Here is a 15,109-nt window from a genome sequence, read left to right as displayed (position 1 = left end):
AATAGAATCACTGGGCAAGAAAAAATATCTTAGCAGGACTGAAGACAATGATCTTTGATCTTTCCAACTTTTGACTGGAGAAAATTTCTGCTCACTAAACATTGGTCAAGCAGCAGTACAAGCCTTCCAATATATCTAATTTGAAGACCGCAATGGTGAAGTCTTGCCGCATGCCATCAGCTTACATGTAGCACCTGAAATGGTGTTTCTGGGTGTAGTGTCTGAAGGGCAGAAGGTAGATGAGTCTTAGGAGATCGACAAGAGAAGATTTATGAAGCACTCCAGAGGCTGAGGGCATTGATGTGAAGAATCCATTACTGGGAATTCGGTAGCCAGAATGAGACTGGAACTGGGTGAAGCCAGCCCTGTTCAGCTGCATACCATTGGTCTAAGAGCTCTTGTAAGAGCTGGAAAAGCTAGGAAAAAAGCTGGACAGAATTACTAAAGACATGATGGCCCAGGAGCTTTCTCAATGAACCAGCCAGACTGTGTGTCGGTATTCACCGAGGAGAGGGACATGACAGATGCTGAGGTTAGGGATTAGATGTTTGATTACTCTAGGTCAAATCAGCACAAGGAGGGGGCAAGTGTTGGGTATTGTAAAAGGCATTAGGGTGGACAAGTTCCCAGATCCAGATCCAGAGGGTGGTGGCCAGCAGAGGTGGTAGAGGCAGGGACAATAGCGTCATCTAAGATGAATGGGCAGGGAGTAGAGGGATACAGATCCTTGGAACATAGGCGACCGGTTCAGATCTGGATTGGCACAGGCTTGGAGGGCCGAAGGGCCTGTTCCTGTGCTGTAATTTTCTTTGTTCTTTAATCCAGTGAGTAACTGAATCAATAAGTTCCAGGTTTGATCTACAGTTTGTGCTCATTTGTTTATATAATAATTAGGCATTACAACTGGCCTTCATATCAAAAACATGAGAGAAAGAATACTACCAAGCATCTATAGGCTACAGAGAATTCAGCTAGAAATACTAGGCCCACCCTCTGAATGGGTTAGGCATCAGTAGAGATGGCACAATAACATTCTGACATTTATAGTCAATGTCCACATATAGGCAATCGATATCTGAGGAACTACATCTCAACGAGAAATAAAAGCACCTTCAAGATAAGTAAGCAAAATGTAGTATCTGTGGATAGAAGGATAGTGCCAATATTCCTCTATTTCTTCACTGGGTCTAAAGACCTATTTGGTCTACAATGAAATGAGAATAACCATTAGACAGTCTGAATAAGAAGGATTTCTTGTCTCAATCAAAATGCAGTTTATTGCATGATAGCAATTAGGTATAAGTTACATTTGCTCATTAGACACTGTTGCAAAGGCTGTGAGGAGCTGGTAAATATAGGTCTGTATGCCTTGAAGTCTGAAGATCTTCTGTCTTATTCTCATCCAAGCCAATATGACATTATCAGTTTGGGTGAAGATTTCTGCAGCTCCAACACTAACCCTTTCAGAATCACTCCCACCAACACAGAACATTCACAGAAAGGAATGGCAACTATTAGGTGAAGAACTTGAACATTCGGAAATTCAAAGCATGTGGAATAAATTGAAGGGCGCTGCAGAAACGGGGTTTAAATTAGGCTTGGGGGAAAGAGGTGCCCTTGCTGAAACTTTCACCACTTATTATATATTCAAGTGGCCATTATTAGCAAAATAGATAACAGCAGAAGCGATTTAAGCTTTTAGCCAATTTCCAAAGCAGAAAACTACAAAATGACAGTTCGGTAAACCTGATGTTTGCAGTCAGCTGGGCAATTATTGCAGTCTGTGGAACTGATGGATAGCCTCTGGAGTAATGGTAATAAATACAAGCCGATATGGACTGTCCAACGATGTATCAGCAGCTGGGAAAAACTGACAACCAGAAAATTACAACAACTGAGCATCAGATCACAAACTATTTTAGATATCCGAAGTCCAGTTAATTAATTAGCAGCCTTTTATGTTTTTCTTCAATATTATCCTCTTAAGAAGATTTTTATACCTCACTCAATGGACCAATGCCTTATACTCTAGTGAGTGATAAATCTCCACGGCGTAGCACCTTGCTAAGAATTTCCCATCTTGTTTCTGAACTTGGAAACTGATCTCATCAGAATGAGAAATGTCTACTCTATATTCTGTACTAAGGTTAGAAAACCAACTGAAATAAGGAGCCAACTACTACAGGGTATAATCCCTCAGTGCAAACTGCCCGTTCTAAGCAGTGAATTCCTCTTCTCCGCAGACATCATGATGGTGTCTGAGATTCCGGTACAAGAGCGACATGGTAGTGCAGCAGAAGGTGTTTTTATGAGTTCAGGTCCAGTTTATGCTGCTGGGCACAACCGCATGTATCTATGACCTTACCTACATTCAACCCACCCTGTTACATGTGACCTGCTAATACTTAATTCTTATCAGTGGATACACACAGGAGAGGTTTTCTAATTCCCAGGGTCACCACCCCTCACCCAGATTACCGTAGCGGTAAAAAATGAACCGTGGAAAAGGAAAACACTTGAAAGTAAAAGCTATACCACATAGTGTAACAATTCCCACTTCATCACGGGATTTTGCTACTGAACACCTCCACGCAGAACAAGTCACCAATGTTCTTTTGGCCTCTGCTACAGGAGCTTTGCAGTGCCAAGAAAATCTACACATGAAAAAGTATTCCTGCCAAGGTCTGAGATATTGCGATAAGATTAAAAACACTTAAGTTAGCAAAGGAAAGACAAGTACACAACAAAGTCATTCAACACGAAGGCAGCACTTTGTACAAACCAGACCTAATCCGCACTAATGTTGCAATTAATTGGACATGGTCAGAGTCTGCAACTGAAAGCAGCTCTCTGTGTCAACAAGCACCTTGGAACTACTGAGCTGACACAAACCATATATCACAAGACGTGACAAGACTGCTCTTTAGATGTCTGACATTTTTTTTTCCTTGATGCAATAGCAGTGAACCAAATAGCTGAGTAAAAATCAATTGCAGAATTAAAAAATGAAAATGTAGACCAAACCAAAGATTAAACTTGGAAACATGTTTTCCTCACTAATTCATCTCATTGCAGCTGCACTACAGAAAGAGACAGGAAAGAATCACTGTCCAAAGACAAAATTACATTTCACACATAAATACTCAGGTCATAGCATTATCAGGCTATGATACTGACACTTATTATGAAACATCAAAACAGGTCTTTCCTGTCTGATACCACAACCTGCCCCCATCATAAATAATAAAATGTGAGGCTGGATGAACACAGCAGGCCAAGCAGCATCTCAGGAGCACAAAAGCTGACGTTTCGGGCCTAGACCCTTCATCAGAGACTCTGATTAGAGACTTCATTAGAGTCTTCATTAGAGACTCATCAGAGGCTCTCTGATGAAGGGTCTAGGCCCGAAACGTCAGCTTTTGTGCTCCTGAGATGCTGCTTGGCCTGCTGTGTTCATCCAGCCTCACATTTTATTATCTTGGAATCTCCAGCATCTGCAGTTCCCATTATCCCATCATAAATATTCGGCTTTCTTAGTCAGAGATGTACAGTACAGAACAGACCCTTCGGTCCAATTCGTCCATGCGAGCCAAATATCCTAAATTAATCTCGTCCCATGTGCCAGCATTTGGCCCATATCCCTCTAAACCCTTCCTATTCATGTACCCAACCAGATGTTTTTTAAATGTTGTAATTGTACCAGCCTCCACCCACTTCCTCTGGCAGTTCATTCCATACACGCACCACCCTCTGCGGGAAAATGTTGCCCTTTAGGTCCCTTTTAAATCTTTCCCCCCTCACCTTAAACTCTATGCCCTCTAGTTCTGGACTCTCCTACCCTGGAGAAAATACCTTGGCTATTCATCCTATCTATGCCCCTCATGATTTTATAAACCTCTATAAGGTCGGCCCTCAGCCTCCAATGCTCCGGGGAAAATAGCCCCAGCCTGTTCAGCTTCTCCCTATAGCTCAAATCTACTGCTAGCGTACTTGTCACCCATTGGGAAAGTCACTGACAAACCATCTGGTTAAGACAACTGCTGATTTGGCCTCTTTGAGATGGTGCCTCAATTCGGTCCTATCTGTACAAGTCAGGTTTCAAAATCGGTGGCATTTGCACCCACGCCACAGAGTAATGGGATCAAGGTCCGCTCTGACACCCATGCGCACGCTACAAGTTTGAAATTCCAAAGGAGTTCTAAAAGAATGCTGGAAGTGCTATCCTTCAGGTGAAAAAAACAAAGCCAATGCCCTAATTATCCACCTTCCATCATAAGAGCAAGGAAAGTTCTCTGACTGTTTTGATCAATAGGTCTCTCTCAAATATTTCTTTGTATAATATTTTCCCGGGATACAGGTAGCATTAGCAAGGTCAGCATATGTTGCACGTCTCAAAGTACCTTGAACCAAGCTGGCTTGCTGGGGCCACTTTAGACAGCAATGATGAGTCAATGGTGCTGAGAGTCTGCGGTCACATGCAGATCAGGGCTGCTAAGGACGACAGATTTGCCTCCCTAAAAGGGCATTAATAAACTAGGTGGATTTTTATGCCAATCATTATGGTTGAGGGTCACCATCACTGATGAGAGATAATGGGAAGTGCAGATGCTGGAGAATCCGAGATAACAAAGTGTGAAGCTGGATGAACACAGCAGAAGGGTCTAGGCCCGAAACGTCAGCTTTTGTGCTCCTAAGATGCTGCTTGGCCTGCTGTGTTCATCCAGCTCCACACCATCACTGTTGAGTAGTTTTTAATTTGACAATTATTCACTGAATTCAAAGTCTACCAGCTGCCAAAGTAAGATCTGATCCCAGGGCTCACAGCATCAGTCTGGGCCTCTAGATTACTATTTTAGTGACATTTCCTCGACAACTCCATCTCTCCGTTTCCTGTAGCACATAAAATGGCGATCAGATGTACCTTGCTGCACTGCACAAGAAAAGCATTGAGTGATAATAAAAGCAAACAAGGACCTAATCATGGCTTCAAAAATGTAGCACGATGGGAAACAGAGCAGTCAACACTGGAATCACAAAGAAACCCTCCAGAAATTGGAAGCAGGACAACATCCAATCTAGGAGTGTTTGATGGGCTCAATGGCTAGCAGTTCAATTGATTTTCCGATACTTACAAACCCATTCTACCCGTCACCATTAAAATCTCAGTTTGTGTGCCAGTTTAGCTTGAAGTCTACAGATTTGATTTTCAAAGCAAGGATACTGCACAGAGACAAACAAAGAGCACTGTGCTTACAAAATGTAAACACCGACAGGCAGCCGATTGCATCAGCAAGCTGTTATTCTGCGCACAAAACTGCAACATGTGGTCCGACAGGACAAAAACAACACAAATATAATTTTACATCAAAAGAAAAGCAAGAGACAGAAAAATGACTCCTTGTGAATATGAATTACTGATGGCCTCATAAATAAGTAAGAACTTGGGGATTTATCCTCAAGACTTTTGAAAGAAAGATGCAAGCAATTTAACACTCAATAAAATGAAAGGCCAAAATTAAACTGATACCAAAGAATACAACAGATTACATTGTTGGCCACTTCCATGCAAACACACTGGTTTACAATTTAGCTTGAAAACAGTAAACAGGAAATTAGCTGCTTTTGAAAGAACTGATGTTTATGAAAAATTGTTTTTGTTCTTTCCAAATCAGAAAAGCTAGGCAAAAACTCATAGGTAGGACAATAGTAAGCAAGAAATTGAGAAGGGTGGGCAACTCAATTTAAACGACTACAAACTGTAGGAAGGATCTAAGGAATTCCAGTTTTATGACCCTGGAAAAGAATGATTTAGAATCAGAGGCTTGAGCGGTGAACCATGATGTTACACATTGTGGGCATGCAGGGAACCCATGGAACACAGCAAGCAAATAAGAGATCAGTAAAGCTCAGAACACCCACAGTGGTCTTTGGTATTTATGTATTTCAATACTTCAAAGGCAGAAAAAAGACTTGCATTTGTATTCTGCCACATTACATTCCAAAGCTCTTCCTAACAAGTTACTTTAGGGCAGACTTAAATGAACGATGGTGCAGTTATTCTGCAGCCAGCAAGATGGTGTGTTGCCTCCTGGGAGTTGAGTTCACTGATCTGCTGCAGGAGATTGGCAAAAAGGAGGGGGAACAGCCAGAGCTCTTGGCTCATACATGCTCTAAAGACAGAGCATCAAAAAGAGATGAGGTCCTTTCATTGAGGGAACAAGGTAGCAAACTGAAAAGTAGGACCCTGAAGATTGCAATCTCTAGATTACACCCTGTCCCACATGTTCATGTGTATAGCAATGGGTTGATAAAGTGGAAGAATGGTTGGCCAGATGCTGGAGTAGGATGGAGGGCTCTGGAAATCCTGGGTCACCGGGTCTATTACTGGGGAAGGTGGGATCTGTTTAAATCTTCCATGTTGCATCTGAACTGGAAATGAAGAACCTCCTTGAAGGGTCCAGTTCTAAAGAAGGGTCTCTGGGCCCAAAACATTAACTCTGCTTTCTGTCCACAGATGTTGCTAGACTGCTGTATTTTTTGGGGAAGTTCTGTTTTTGAATCTTGCAGAGGTTTTTGTTTGTGCTGTAATTGAGAGATTAATTAAACCAATTTGGCAGGAGGGTGGATTACACGGTGGAGATACAGTCAGCGGTAATGCACAGACAAATTTACAAGGAAAATCAAATCAGTCTGGAAGGGAGATTAACTGCAGTCAAGTTACAAAGGTGGATGGCATTTACTTTCGTGCAAGCAGTTTGCAAGCAAGGACAGATGAGTTGAGGGTGCTGATTAATATACAGGGATATGATATCATTGCTTTAGGGAGACATCGTTGAGGGAGGGACAGGATTGGCAGCTCAACATTCAAGGGCATAGGCTCTTCAGATGAGACAGGGAGGTATACCTAAAAGTGGTGGTGTAGCAATACTAATCAAGGTGTCAATTATTGCAATAAGGACAGATGTTATCCGAGAAGGTTTCAATAATGAGGCCACACGTGTAGAAATCAAAGACAAAGAGAGATACAATTCATTGCAGGGAATGAGGCATAGACCCCAAACTGTCAGGAAGAGATAGAGGGCTGATAATGTGAAGTCTCAGACAAGCATGTAGTCTCTATGAGGTGTACAAGATGATGAGAGACAGAGATAGAGTGGATAATCAGAGGCTTTTTCCCAGGCCAGAAATGACTATTATAAGGGGGCATAATCTTACGGTGACTGGAGGAAGGTAGAGGGGAGACATCAGAGGTGGTGGGCATGTGGAATGTGCTGTCAGCAGTGGTAGTGGAGTCGGATATTTGAGAGACTTTTAAGCGACGCCTGGATAAGCACATGGAGGACAGAAAAATGTAGGATGAGCAGCGTAGTTTAATCTTAGTAGGATAATAGGTCAGCACAACATTGTGGGCCAAAGGGCCCATACTTTGTTGCACTGTTCTGTGTTCTAGAACTGTAAAAATAACAAACAATCATAATAGCAGATTTAGAGGGGTCAGAATCCTTAAAAAGTCTCCCAGAGCACCTCGACAAGGTTGTAGAAAGCCCACAAGATAGGGTGTGTTGATGGACTTCATTTTAAGTAATGAGGCTGGGCAAGTGGTAGAAATGTCAGTCAGGGAGCATTTCGGCAATAACAACCATAACTCAGTAAGATTTAAGATTATTACGGCAAAGGACTAAAATGGACTGGAAGCAAAGGTCTGGAGTGTTGGGAGACCAATTTTAAAATGATACACTGGGATCGGTCCAAAGTGAACCGGGAGTAGCTACATGTAGGAAAATCTACATCAGAGCAGTGAGGGTCCTTCAAAGAGTAAACAGAGTGTGGGATCACTGTGTTACCGTAAAAAAATGAAGGACAGGAGTTGAGAGAATCCTAGATGTTACGGATGTACAGAACTGGAAAGGGAAAAATGGAAAGCCTATGGCAGACATAGGAGTACAGTAAGGGGTTTACTTAAGAAGTAAATCAGGAGATGGAAGAGGTGGCATAAAAAAAACACATGTAGGAAATATAAAGGAAAATCCAAAGAGGTTTAATACGAATATTTAGAGAGTTGATAACCAAAGAAGGAGTTGGACACATTAGGCACCAAAGTGGCAATATGTATGTGTGAAGCCTGAATGTGTGAGGTTATCAATCAGTACCTTGGAATTTGTACTCACTGTAGAGCAGATCAATGCAGGCATACGAATCAGCGAGCAGGACGGTGGCATACCTGAACAAATAAGCAGTGACAGGAAGGAGGTACTAGCAGTTTAAGCAGGCTTACACATGGGTGAATCACCAGACCAGATGAGTTTATCCCGGGCCACTGTGAGGGATCTAATATTAATTTCTAAATCCTTTTTGGCCGAGATAGTGGCGCCTGAGGTCTGGAAGACAATTAATGATGTATCATTATTCAGGCAGACTGTTGGGATAAACCAGGAGCCTTAAGACCAGTGAGTCTAATGTTAATGGCAGGGGAAATTATTAGGAAAAAATTCCGAGGGATAAAACAAATCTCCATATAGACAGGAAAGGTTTAATCAAGGATAGCATGGCTTTGTCAAGGGGTGGGGGGAATCTTATATCACGAATTTGACTGATGTTTGAGGTAATGAGGTGTGTCGATGAGGGTTACACAGTTGATACAGCCTATATGGATTTCAGTAAGGTTTTTGACAAAGTCTTACGTGGCAAACTGATTAAGGAACTGATAGCCCACGGGATCAAGGGCAATTTGGTTTCAAATTGGCTTAATAGCAAGAAAAAGAGGATGATGGTTGAATGTTGCTTTTTCTGACCGCAAGTCTTTGTCCAATGAATTCTGCAAGAATCAGTGCTGGATCCCTTAATGACCCACACGCAAATAAGAAGGTAAGATCAGTAAGTTCACAGTTAACATGAAAATCGTGTAAGGGACGACAGGAAAATGTAAACAGGTGAAATGGGCTGACCAGTGGCAAATGGAATTTAATCCTGGAAAGTGAGAGGTGATGCATTTGGGAGGACTACCAAGGCAAGAGAGTACATGTTGAATTGCACAACACAGGGCAATCAGAGAATCTAGAGGGACTTTCGTGTGCATGTCCATAGATCTTTGAAGGCAATTGAGTAGATAGATAAAATGGATAAAAATGCATTGGTATGCTTGTCTTGATTAGTCAAGGCATTGAATAGAAAAGTAGGGAGATTATAATGGAGCTGTAAATAATGTCAAGATAATAAAATGTGAGGCTGGATGAACACAGCAGGCCAAGCAGCATCTCAGGAGCACAAAAGCTGACGTTTCGGCCTAGACCCTTCATCAGACGTGGAACAGTCCCTCTTCCGCACCTACACAGGCCATGTCAGTTAGTTAAATAATGTCAGTTAGGCCACAGTTGTGGAACACACTGTAGAAAAGATATGATTACACTGAGAGGGTGCAGAAGAGTCAATAGACTCGAGGCAAAGATTTAAGTTAAGGGACTGAATGCTCAGGGATTTTTGAAAAAGCTTTTCACGCAGAAGCTGAGGTCTATCTGGAACTCTCTGCCTGAAAGAGTGGGAGAAGCAGGACCCCTCAAAGCATTCAAGTATTTAGAAGAACACTTGAAACACCCACAACATACAAGACTACAGGCTAAGTGGTGTAGTATACTGACATGGATAGAGAACTGGTCAGATAGGAAATAAAGAGTAGGAATAAATGGGTCTTTCTCTGAGCTGAAGGCAATGATAAGTGGGCTATTGCATTAATAATTTAGACAAAGGAAGTAAATGTAATATCCCCAAGCTTGCAGACAATACAACGTTGTGTGGGGTTGGTGAGTCGTGAAAAGGATACAGATATACCTCAGTGTAATTTGGAGAAGTTTAGCAAGTGCACGGCTGATGAAAAATAATGTGGATAAATCCAGGGTTACCTACTTAGCTAGCAAAACCGGGAAGGCAGATTATTCTCTTCATGGCGAAAGATTGGGAAAACTGGACGTACAACGAGACTTGGGTGCCTTTATACATCTGTTGTCACTAAAAGTAAGCAGGGAGGTGCAGCAGACGGCGAAGAAGGCAAATTGTATGTTGACCTTCATTACAAGAGGAATCGACTGTGAGAGGAGGAATGTTCTGCAGCAATTGCACAGGCCTTCGTCAGGCCCCATTTCGAGCACCGTATGCAGTTTTGGTTTCCTTATCCGAGGAAGGATATACTGGCTACAGAGGGAGTATAACAAAGATTTACTAACCTAATTCTGGCAGTAAGAGAGATTGGATCCATTAGCATTACATTCACTGCAGTTAAGATGAATGATTGGGTAATCTCACAGAAATGTAGAAAATTCCAATAGAACTAGACAGGGTAAATGCAGGAAGTACATTCCAGGTAACCAGGAAGTGGTTAATGGAGTTCAATCTGGGCAAATGCGAGGTGATGCATTTTGGAAGGTCTAATTCAAGAGCGAACTATACAGTAAATGGAAAAGTCCTGGGGAAAATTGATGTACAGAGAGATCTGGGTGTTCAGGTCCATTGTTCCCTGAAGGTGATAACGCAGGTCAATAAGGTGGTCAAGAAGGCATATGGCATGCTTTCCTTTATTGGGCAGGGAATTGAGTACAACAGTTGGCAGGTCATGCTGCAGTTGTCTCGGACTTTGGTTCGGCCACGTTTGGAGTACTGTGTGCAGTTCTGGTCGCCACATTACCAAAAGGATGTGGATGCTTTGGAGAGGGTGCAGAGGAGGTTCACCAGGATGTTGCCTGGTATGGAGGGTGTTAGCTATGAAGAGAGGTTGAGTAAATTAGGATTATTTTCATTAGAAAGACTGAGATTGAGGGGGATCTGATTAAGGTCTACAAAATCATGAGGGGTATAGACAGGGTGGATAGCGAGAAGCTTTTTCCCCCCCAGAGTGGGGGACTCAATTACTAGGGGTCATGAGTTCAAAGTGAGAGGAGGAACATTTATGGGAGATATACGTGGAAAGTTCTTTACACAGAAGGTGGTGGGTGCCTGGAACGCGTTGCAAGCTCAAAGGGCCAAATGACCTTCTCCTGGCCCTAGTTTTGATGCTTCTGGCAAAGTGCTGGAACTGTGTACAAAATGATCAGAGGTATAGATACAGTAGACAGCCAGAGGCTTTTTCCTAGGGTGGAGGTAGCTATTACGAGGGGGCATAGTTTGAAAGTGAGTGGAGGTAGAAATATGGGAGATGTCAGAGGTAGGTTCTTTACTCAGAGAGTGGTCGGGACGTGGAATGCATTGCCGGAGAAGGTAGTGGAGTTGGCCTTAATAGGGGCATTTAAAGCGGCTATTAGACAGGCATATGGATGATAGTATAAGGTAGGGGTGGAGATTAGATAGACCTTAGGATTAGGGTAAAGTTCAGCACAACATCGTGGGCCGAAGGGCCTGTACTGTGCTGTACTGTTCTATGTTCTATGCTCTAACATAGGATTAGAGTCAACAGGCGATTAAGAACCAGCGGGCTGAAGGGCCTATTTACGTGCTATAAATTTAAATGACTCAAAGATCTCTTAAATGACAATTTGACGGGAAATTTGTCTGTGGTGTTGAGGAAAGAACGTTGATCAAGTCCCAAATAGAACTCTCAAGTTATTTTAAAATAGTTCTATAGGATCAACTTCTAGGATTTCTGGACACGGACCAAGTCAGATTCAACTGAGGAAATAGTAGGGTTTGGTGCTTAATGGTGCTTGGGATTGTTCCCACTGGGAGGAAATGTTTCCCTTCCAACATATCACTACAGTAGTTTTACATTCAAACGTTTCTCCCTCGTGGCTGCTTTGTGGCTCATTTAAAGCAAATGTATAACTTAAGATTTGTGTCTTTTAATGTAATTAAATAGACTTTAACAGTTAAACTGCATGCTGTGGTTGACTGGTACTGGCAAATTCCAGTTACCTTCTCCTCGAGACAGAAACTCATTCAAAAATGTACTTACATAACAGCACAGACCCCAGCTACTAAGCAAATCTGATTATGTTTAGAACTATGGCTGGAGGCAACTTTGCAAGTTAAGGCAAAGAATGTGATAGTTATCAACAAAATACATATCTTCTTTTAAAGCAGATCAGCCTTGTTGAGACCCAGAAGCTGAATATATGGCACTTTTTGAAGCTTGAACTCTAAAAGGTGATACTTGGTAGATATGCAGCCTTTCATCTGCATTTGGAGTGTTAAACTATCACTGGGGCTCCACTAGACTACAAACATTGCGTACAAGCCAGTCACTAAAGAGAACAAGTTCCACATCAATTCTTAACCAAAAGGGGAAATACTATTTTCAAAATTATATTATTGATCGTAAAACATGGGAACAGGGAGTGAAAATGGCATTGAAGTTAAGTTAATTCTACCAAAGTCAGAACAGGTAGTTACCCTAGCCCTGGCCTTGCACTGCCTGATTCTCTCCCATTTCTCCATAAGCACTTTCTGAACTCATTGTCATCTCTTGATTTCAATCCAACTAAACTGCGGATGAACCTATTTCATCTTTCGATCTGTACGATGGTTATACTGTAAAGCGTTCTCTAACCTCAGGAACTACCACCCTCCTCAAGCCTCAAAAACCCACAAACAATTTTGCTGCCCTTTCAAACAACTGCTCCATCGCGAATCTCCAGTTCCGCTCCAAACATGAATATGGCTAGTGTTAAACAAGGCAACAACAGCGAACAGGACCAAGAAATAATAATTGGGACAGAAAGGAATTATCAAGGAATGCTGATATATTTCTGAGTCAGGATGGCAAGTGGCTTACAGGGGAACGTGCAGGTTGTGGTGTTCCCGTGTAACTGCTGCTCTTATCCTTCTAGGTAGTACAGGTCACAGATTTGGAAGATACAGCTGAAGGAGCCTTGTCAAGTTGCTGCCATGCACCTTGTAGATGATAATAACTTGATGTCAGTATGTGATGGTGGTAAAAGGAGTGAATTTTGAAGGTGATGCACACTTTCACTGGAAGATGTTGAGCTTCATGGGTGCTGTTGGAGCTGCACCCCTCCAGGCAAGTGGAGAATATTCCATTACACTCGAATTGTGCTTTGTAGATTGTGGACAAGAATTGGGAAGACAGGTGGTACGTTATTTGTCCCAGGATCTGAACCTTGGACACACTCGTAGTCACAATATGGTTTGTCCAATTCAGTTTCTAATCAATGGTAATTCCCAGATTGCTGATAGGGAAGACATTCAGCAATGGTTACAGAATGAGGCTGAAGCAAAGTCTGCTGCTGATAATTACCCATACCATGCCAGTTGGAGGTTGGAAATTACACCATTTGGGACAGCAGTAATGCCATATAATCATGGGGCTCCATACTGACAGTGACATAACTGACTCTTAACTCCTCTCTGGAATAGCCAAGCAAATTACTGAAAGTGCAATAAAGTATAATGAGCGTTGTAGGGAATGCAACAGCTCATGAAGATGCTCATCGACACCTTTTCAAGGCAGCTATGGACAGGCAGCATTACGATGACACTCATGCTGCAAATGGATCGAATAAAGATTACACATGCTGCAGAAGCACTTCAGGACATCCACCTTCAGTGTAGACAAAGGAGAAAACTGCAAGTATATCAGAAATCTGGTTGAGAGGCATCAGCCTTTGAAAGAGAGTGAGATGGACTCTAGCTTCCACTGAATATACTGAACTGTTTCTGTTTCAGCAGCTGGAAGATCTGATCGACACTACCAACACCTTCCTTTCATTATCCACGTCAGGGTTGGAGGCAACACTGATTCATCCTTGAACGTACACACATCTGTTCCCCACTTCCACGGAGAACTTATTCATTCACAGGACGAGGCAGCATTAATTGCCCAGAAGGCAGGTGAGAGCCAACCACGTTGCTGTGGGTCTGGAGTCACATGTAGGCCAGGCCAGGTAAGGATGACAGATTCCCTTCCCTAAAGGACATCAGTGAATCAGATGGGTTTTTCCAACAATTGACAATGTGTTCATGGTCTTCATTAGATTCTTGATTCCATATATTTTACTGAATTCGAATTCCACCATCCGTTGTGGCGGGATTCAAACCCGGGTCCCCAGAACTTTATCTGGGTCTCTGGATTAACAGTCCAGCAATAATACCACTAGGCCATTGCCTCCCCAGAACAATAGTCAATATGGCATACTTTTAAAGTGAATGGCTGCTGAAGTGCAGGAAATCACTTGAGGGAATTTGGTAAACCAGACGAAAATATTTAGCGGTCATACTGAACTGGATCATAGATCCGACATGGGGCTGTGGACACGACGAGTCACATGGCCTCATTCCACGCAGAATCCTTCCATATTCAATAAAAATAACCAAATTCACCACATACTTACAGCTCCCACCACCCTGCTCATGTTTCCTCATGGCATAGGAACAGTCGATAGACTGGATAACGACCCTCATCTATTATTGTAGCGTCTGCGGGTCAACTTCAGAGTTGAGTACAGACATGAAAAGCCATAGAAGGGTTTAATCTACACCTCATGAAAAATGAAAGCAAGGCATAACTTCTGCAGAAAAAAAACTCATTGTCTCATGTAACTTCAGTTTCAACGTTACAACAACCTGGCTGATAAACATTCTGGTTAAAGTGGCAGACAAAGCAAGGCAGTTAGCAAGAAAAGTGAGTACCGAAAGCATGCAGCTAAGAAAAAACACACACAATATGCCGCCCATTTTAAAAAACAACAGCTCCTTTTCCAGTTCTTTGATCATATATGCACAATGCGAAAACTTATAGGGTGAGGCTGTTTCATTGGAGTGTGGACCTACTGTAGTACAATACAACCAGCAATGTTCCAACTGGATAGATACATACCACCCAAGTGCTACCTCCAGCAAATTATGAAAAGCATGTTACAAAATACATCTGTCAGCCCAGAGGAGCATGAATATAGTATGCTATCATGTGGCAATTAACATTAAATGAGGAGTGGAGATGTTACTGGCAGAAACTAAACATACTCTTGTCCCAAGGGCTGGTAGCCTCCAGGATTGTCCTTTGCTATTTGACTTGGGCAGCTATCCAAAGCGCGTGGGGATCATCCCTCATGCTGTGTTTTAAGTGGTATCTTCTCTTGGAGGCCAAAATACATTTGTCATTCAATTTAAG

General features: G+C 42.4%; 1 protein-coding gene across 1 annotated transcript in view; it reads right to left on the bottom strand.

The window, feature by feature from the left end:
* mrps18a (mitochondrial ribosomal protein S18A) overlaps positions 1-15,109 on the bottom strand; it is an 89,802-nt gene that overhangs the window by 41,719 nt on the left and 32,974 nt on the right. The gene's annotated exons all lie outside the window — the stretch shown is intronic.

Source organism: Stegostoma tigrinum, chromosome 4 (assembly GCF_030684315.1).
Source record: "Stegostoma tigrinum isolate sSteTig4 chromosome 4, sSteTig4.hap1, whole genome shotgun sequence".
NCBI classification, from domain to species: domain Eukaryota; kingdom Metazoa; phylum Chordata; class Chondrichthyes; order Orectolobiformes; family Stegostomatidae; genus Stegostoma; species Stegostoma tigrinum.
This window is presented reverse-complemented; position numbering and strand designations above follow the sequence as displayed.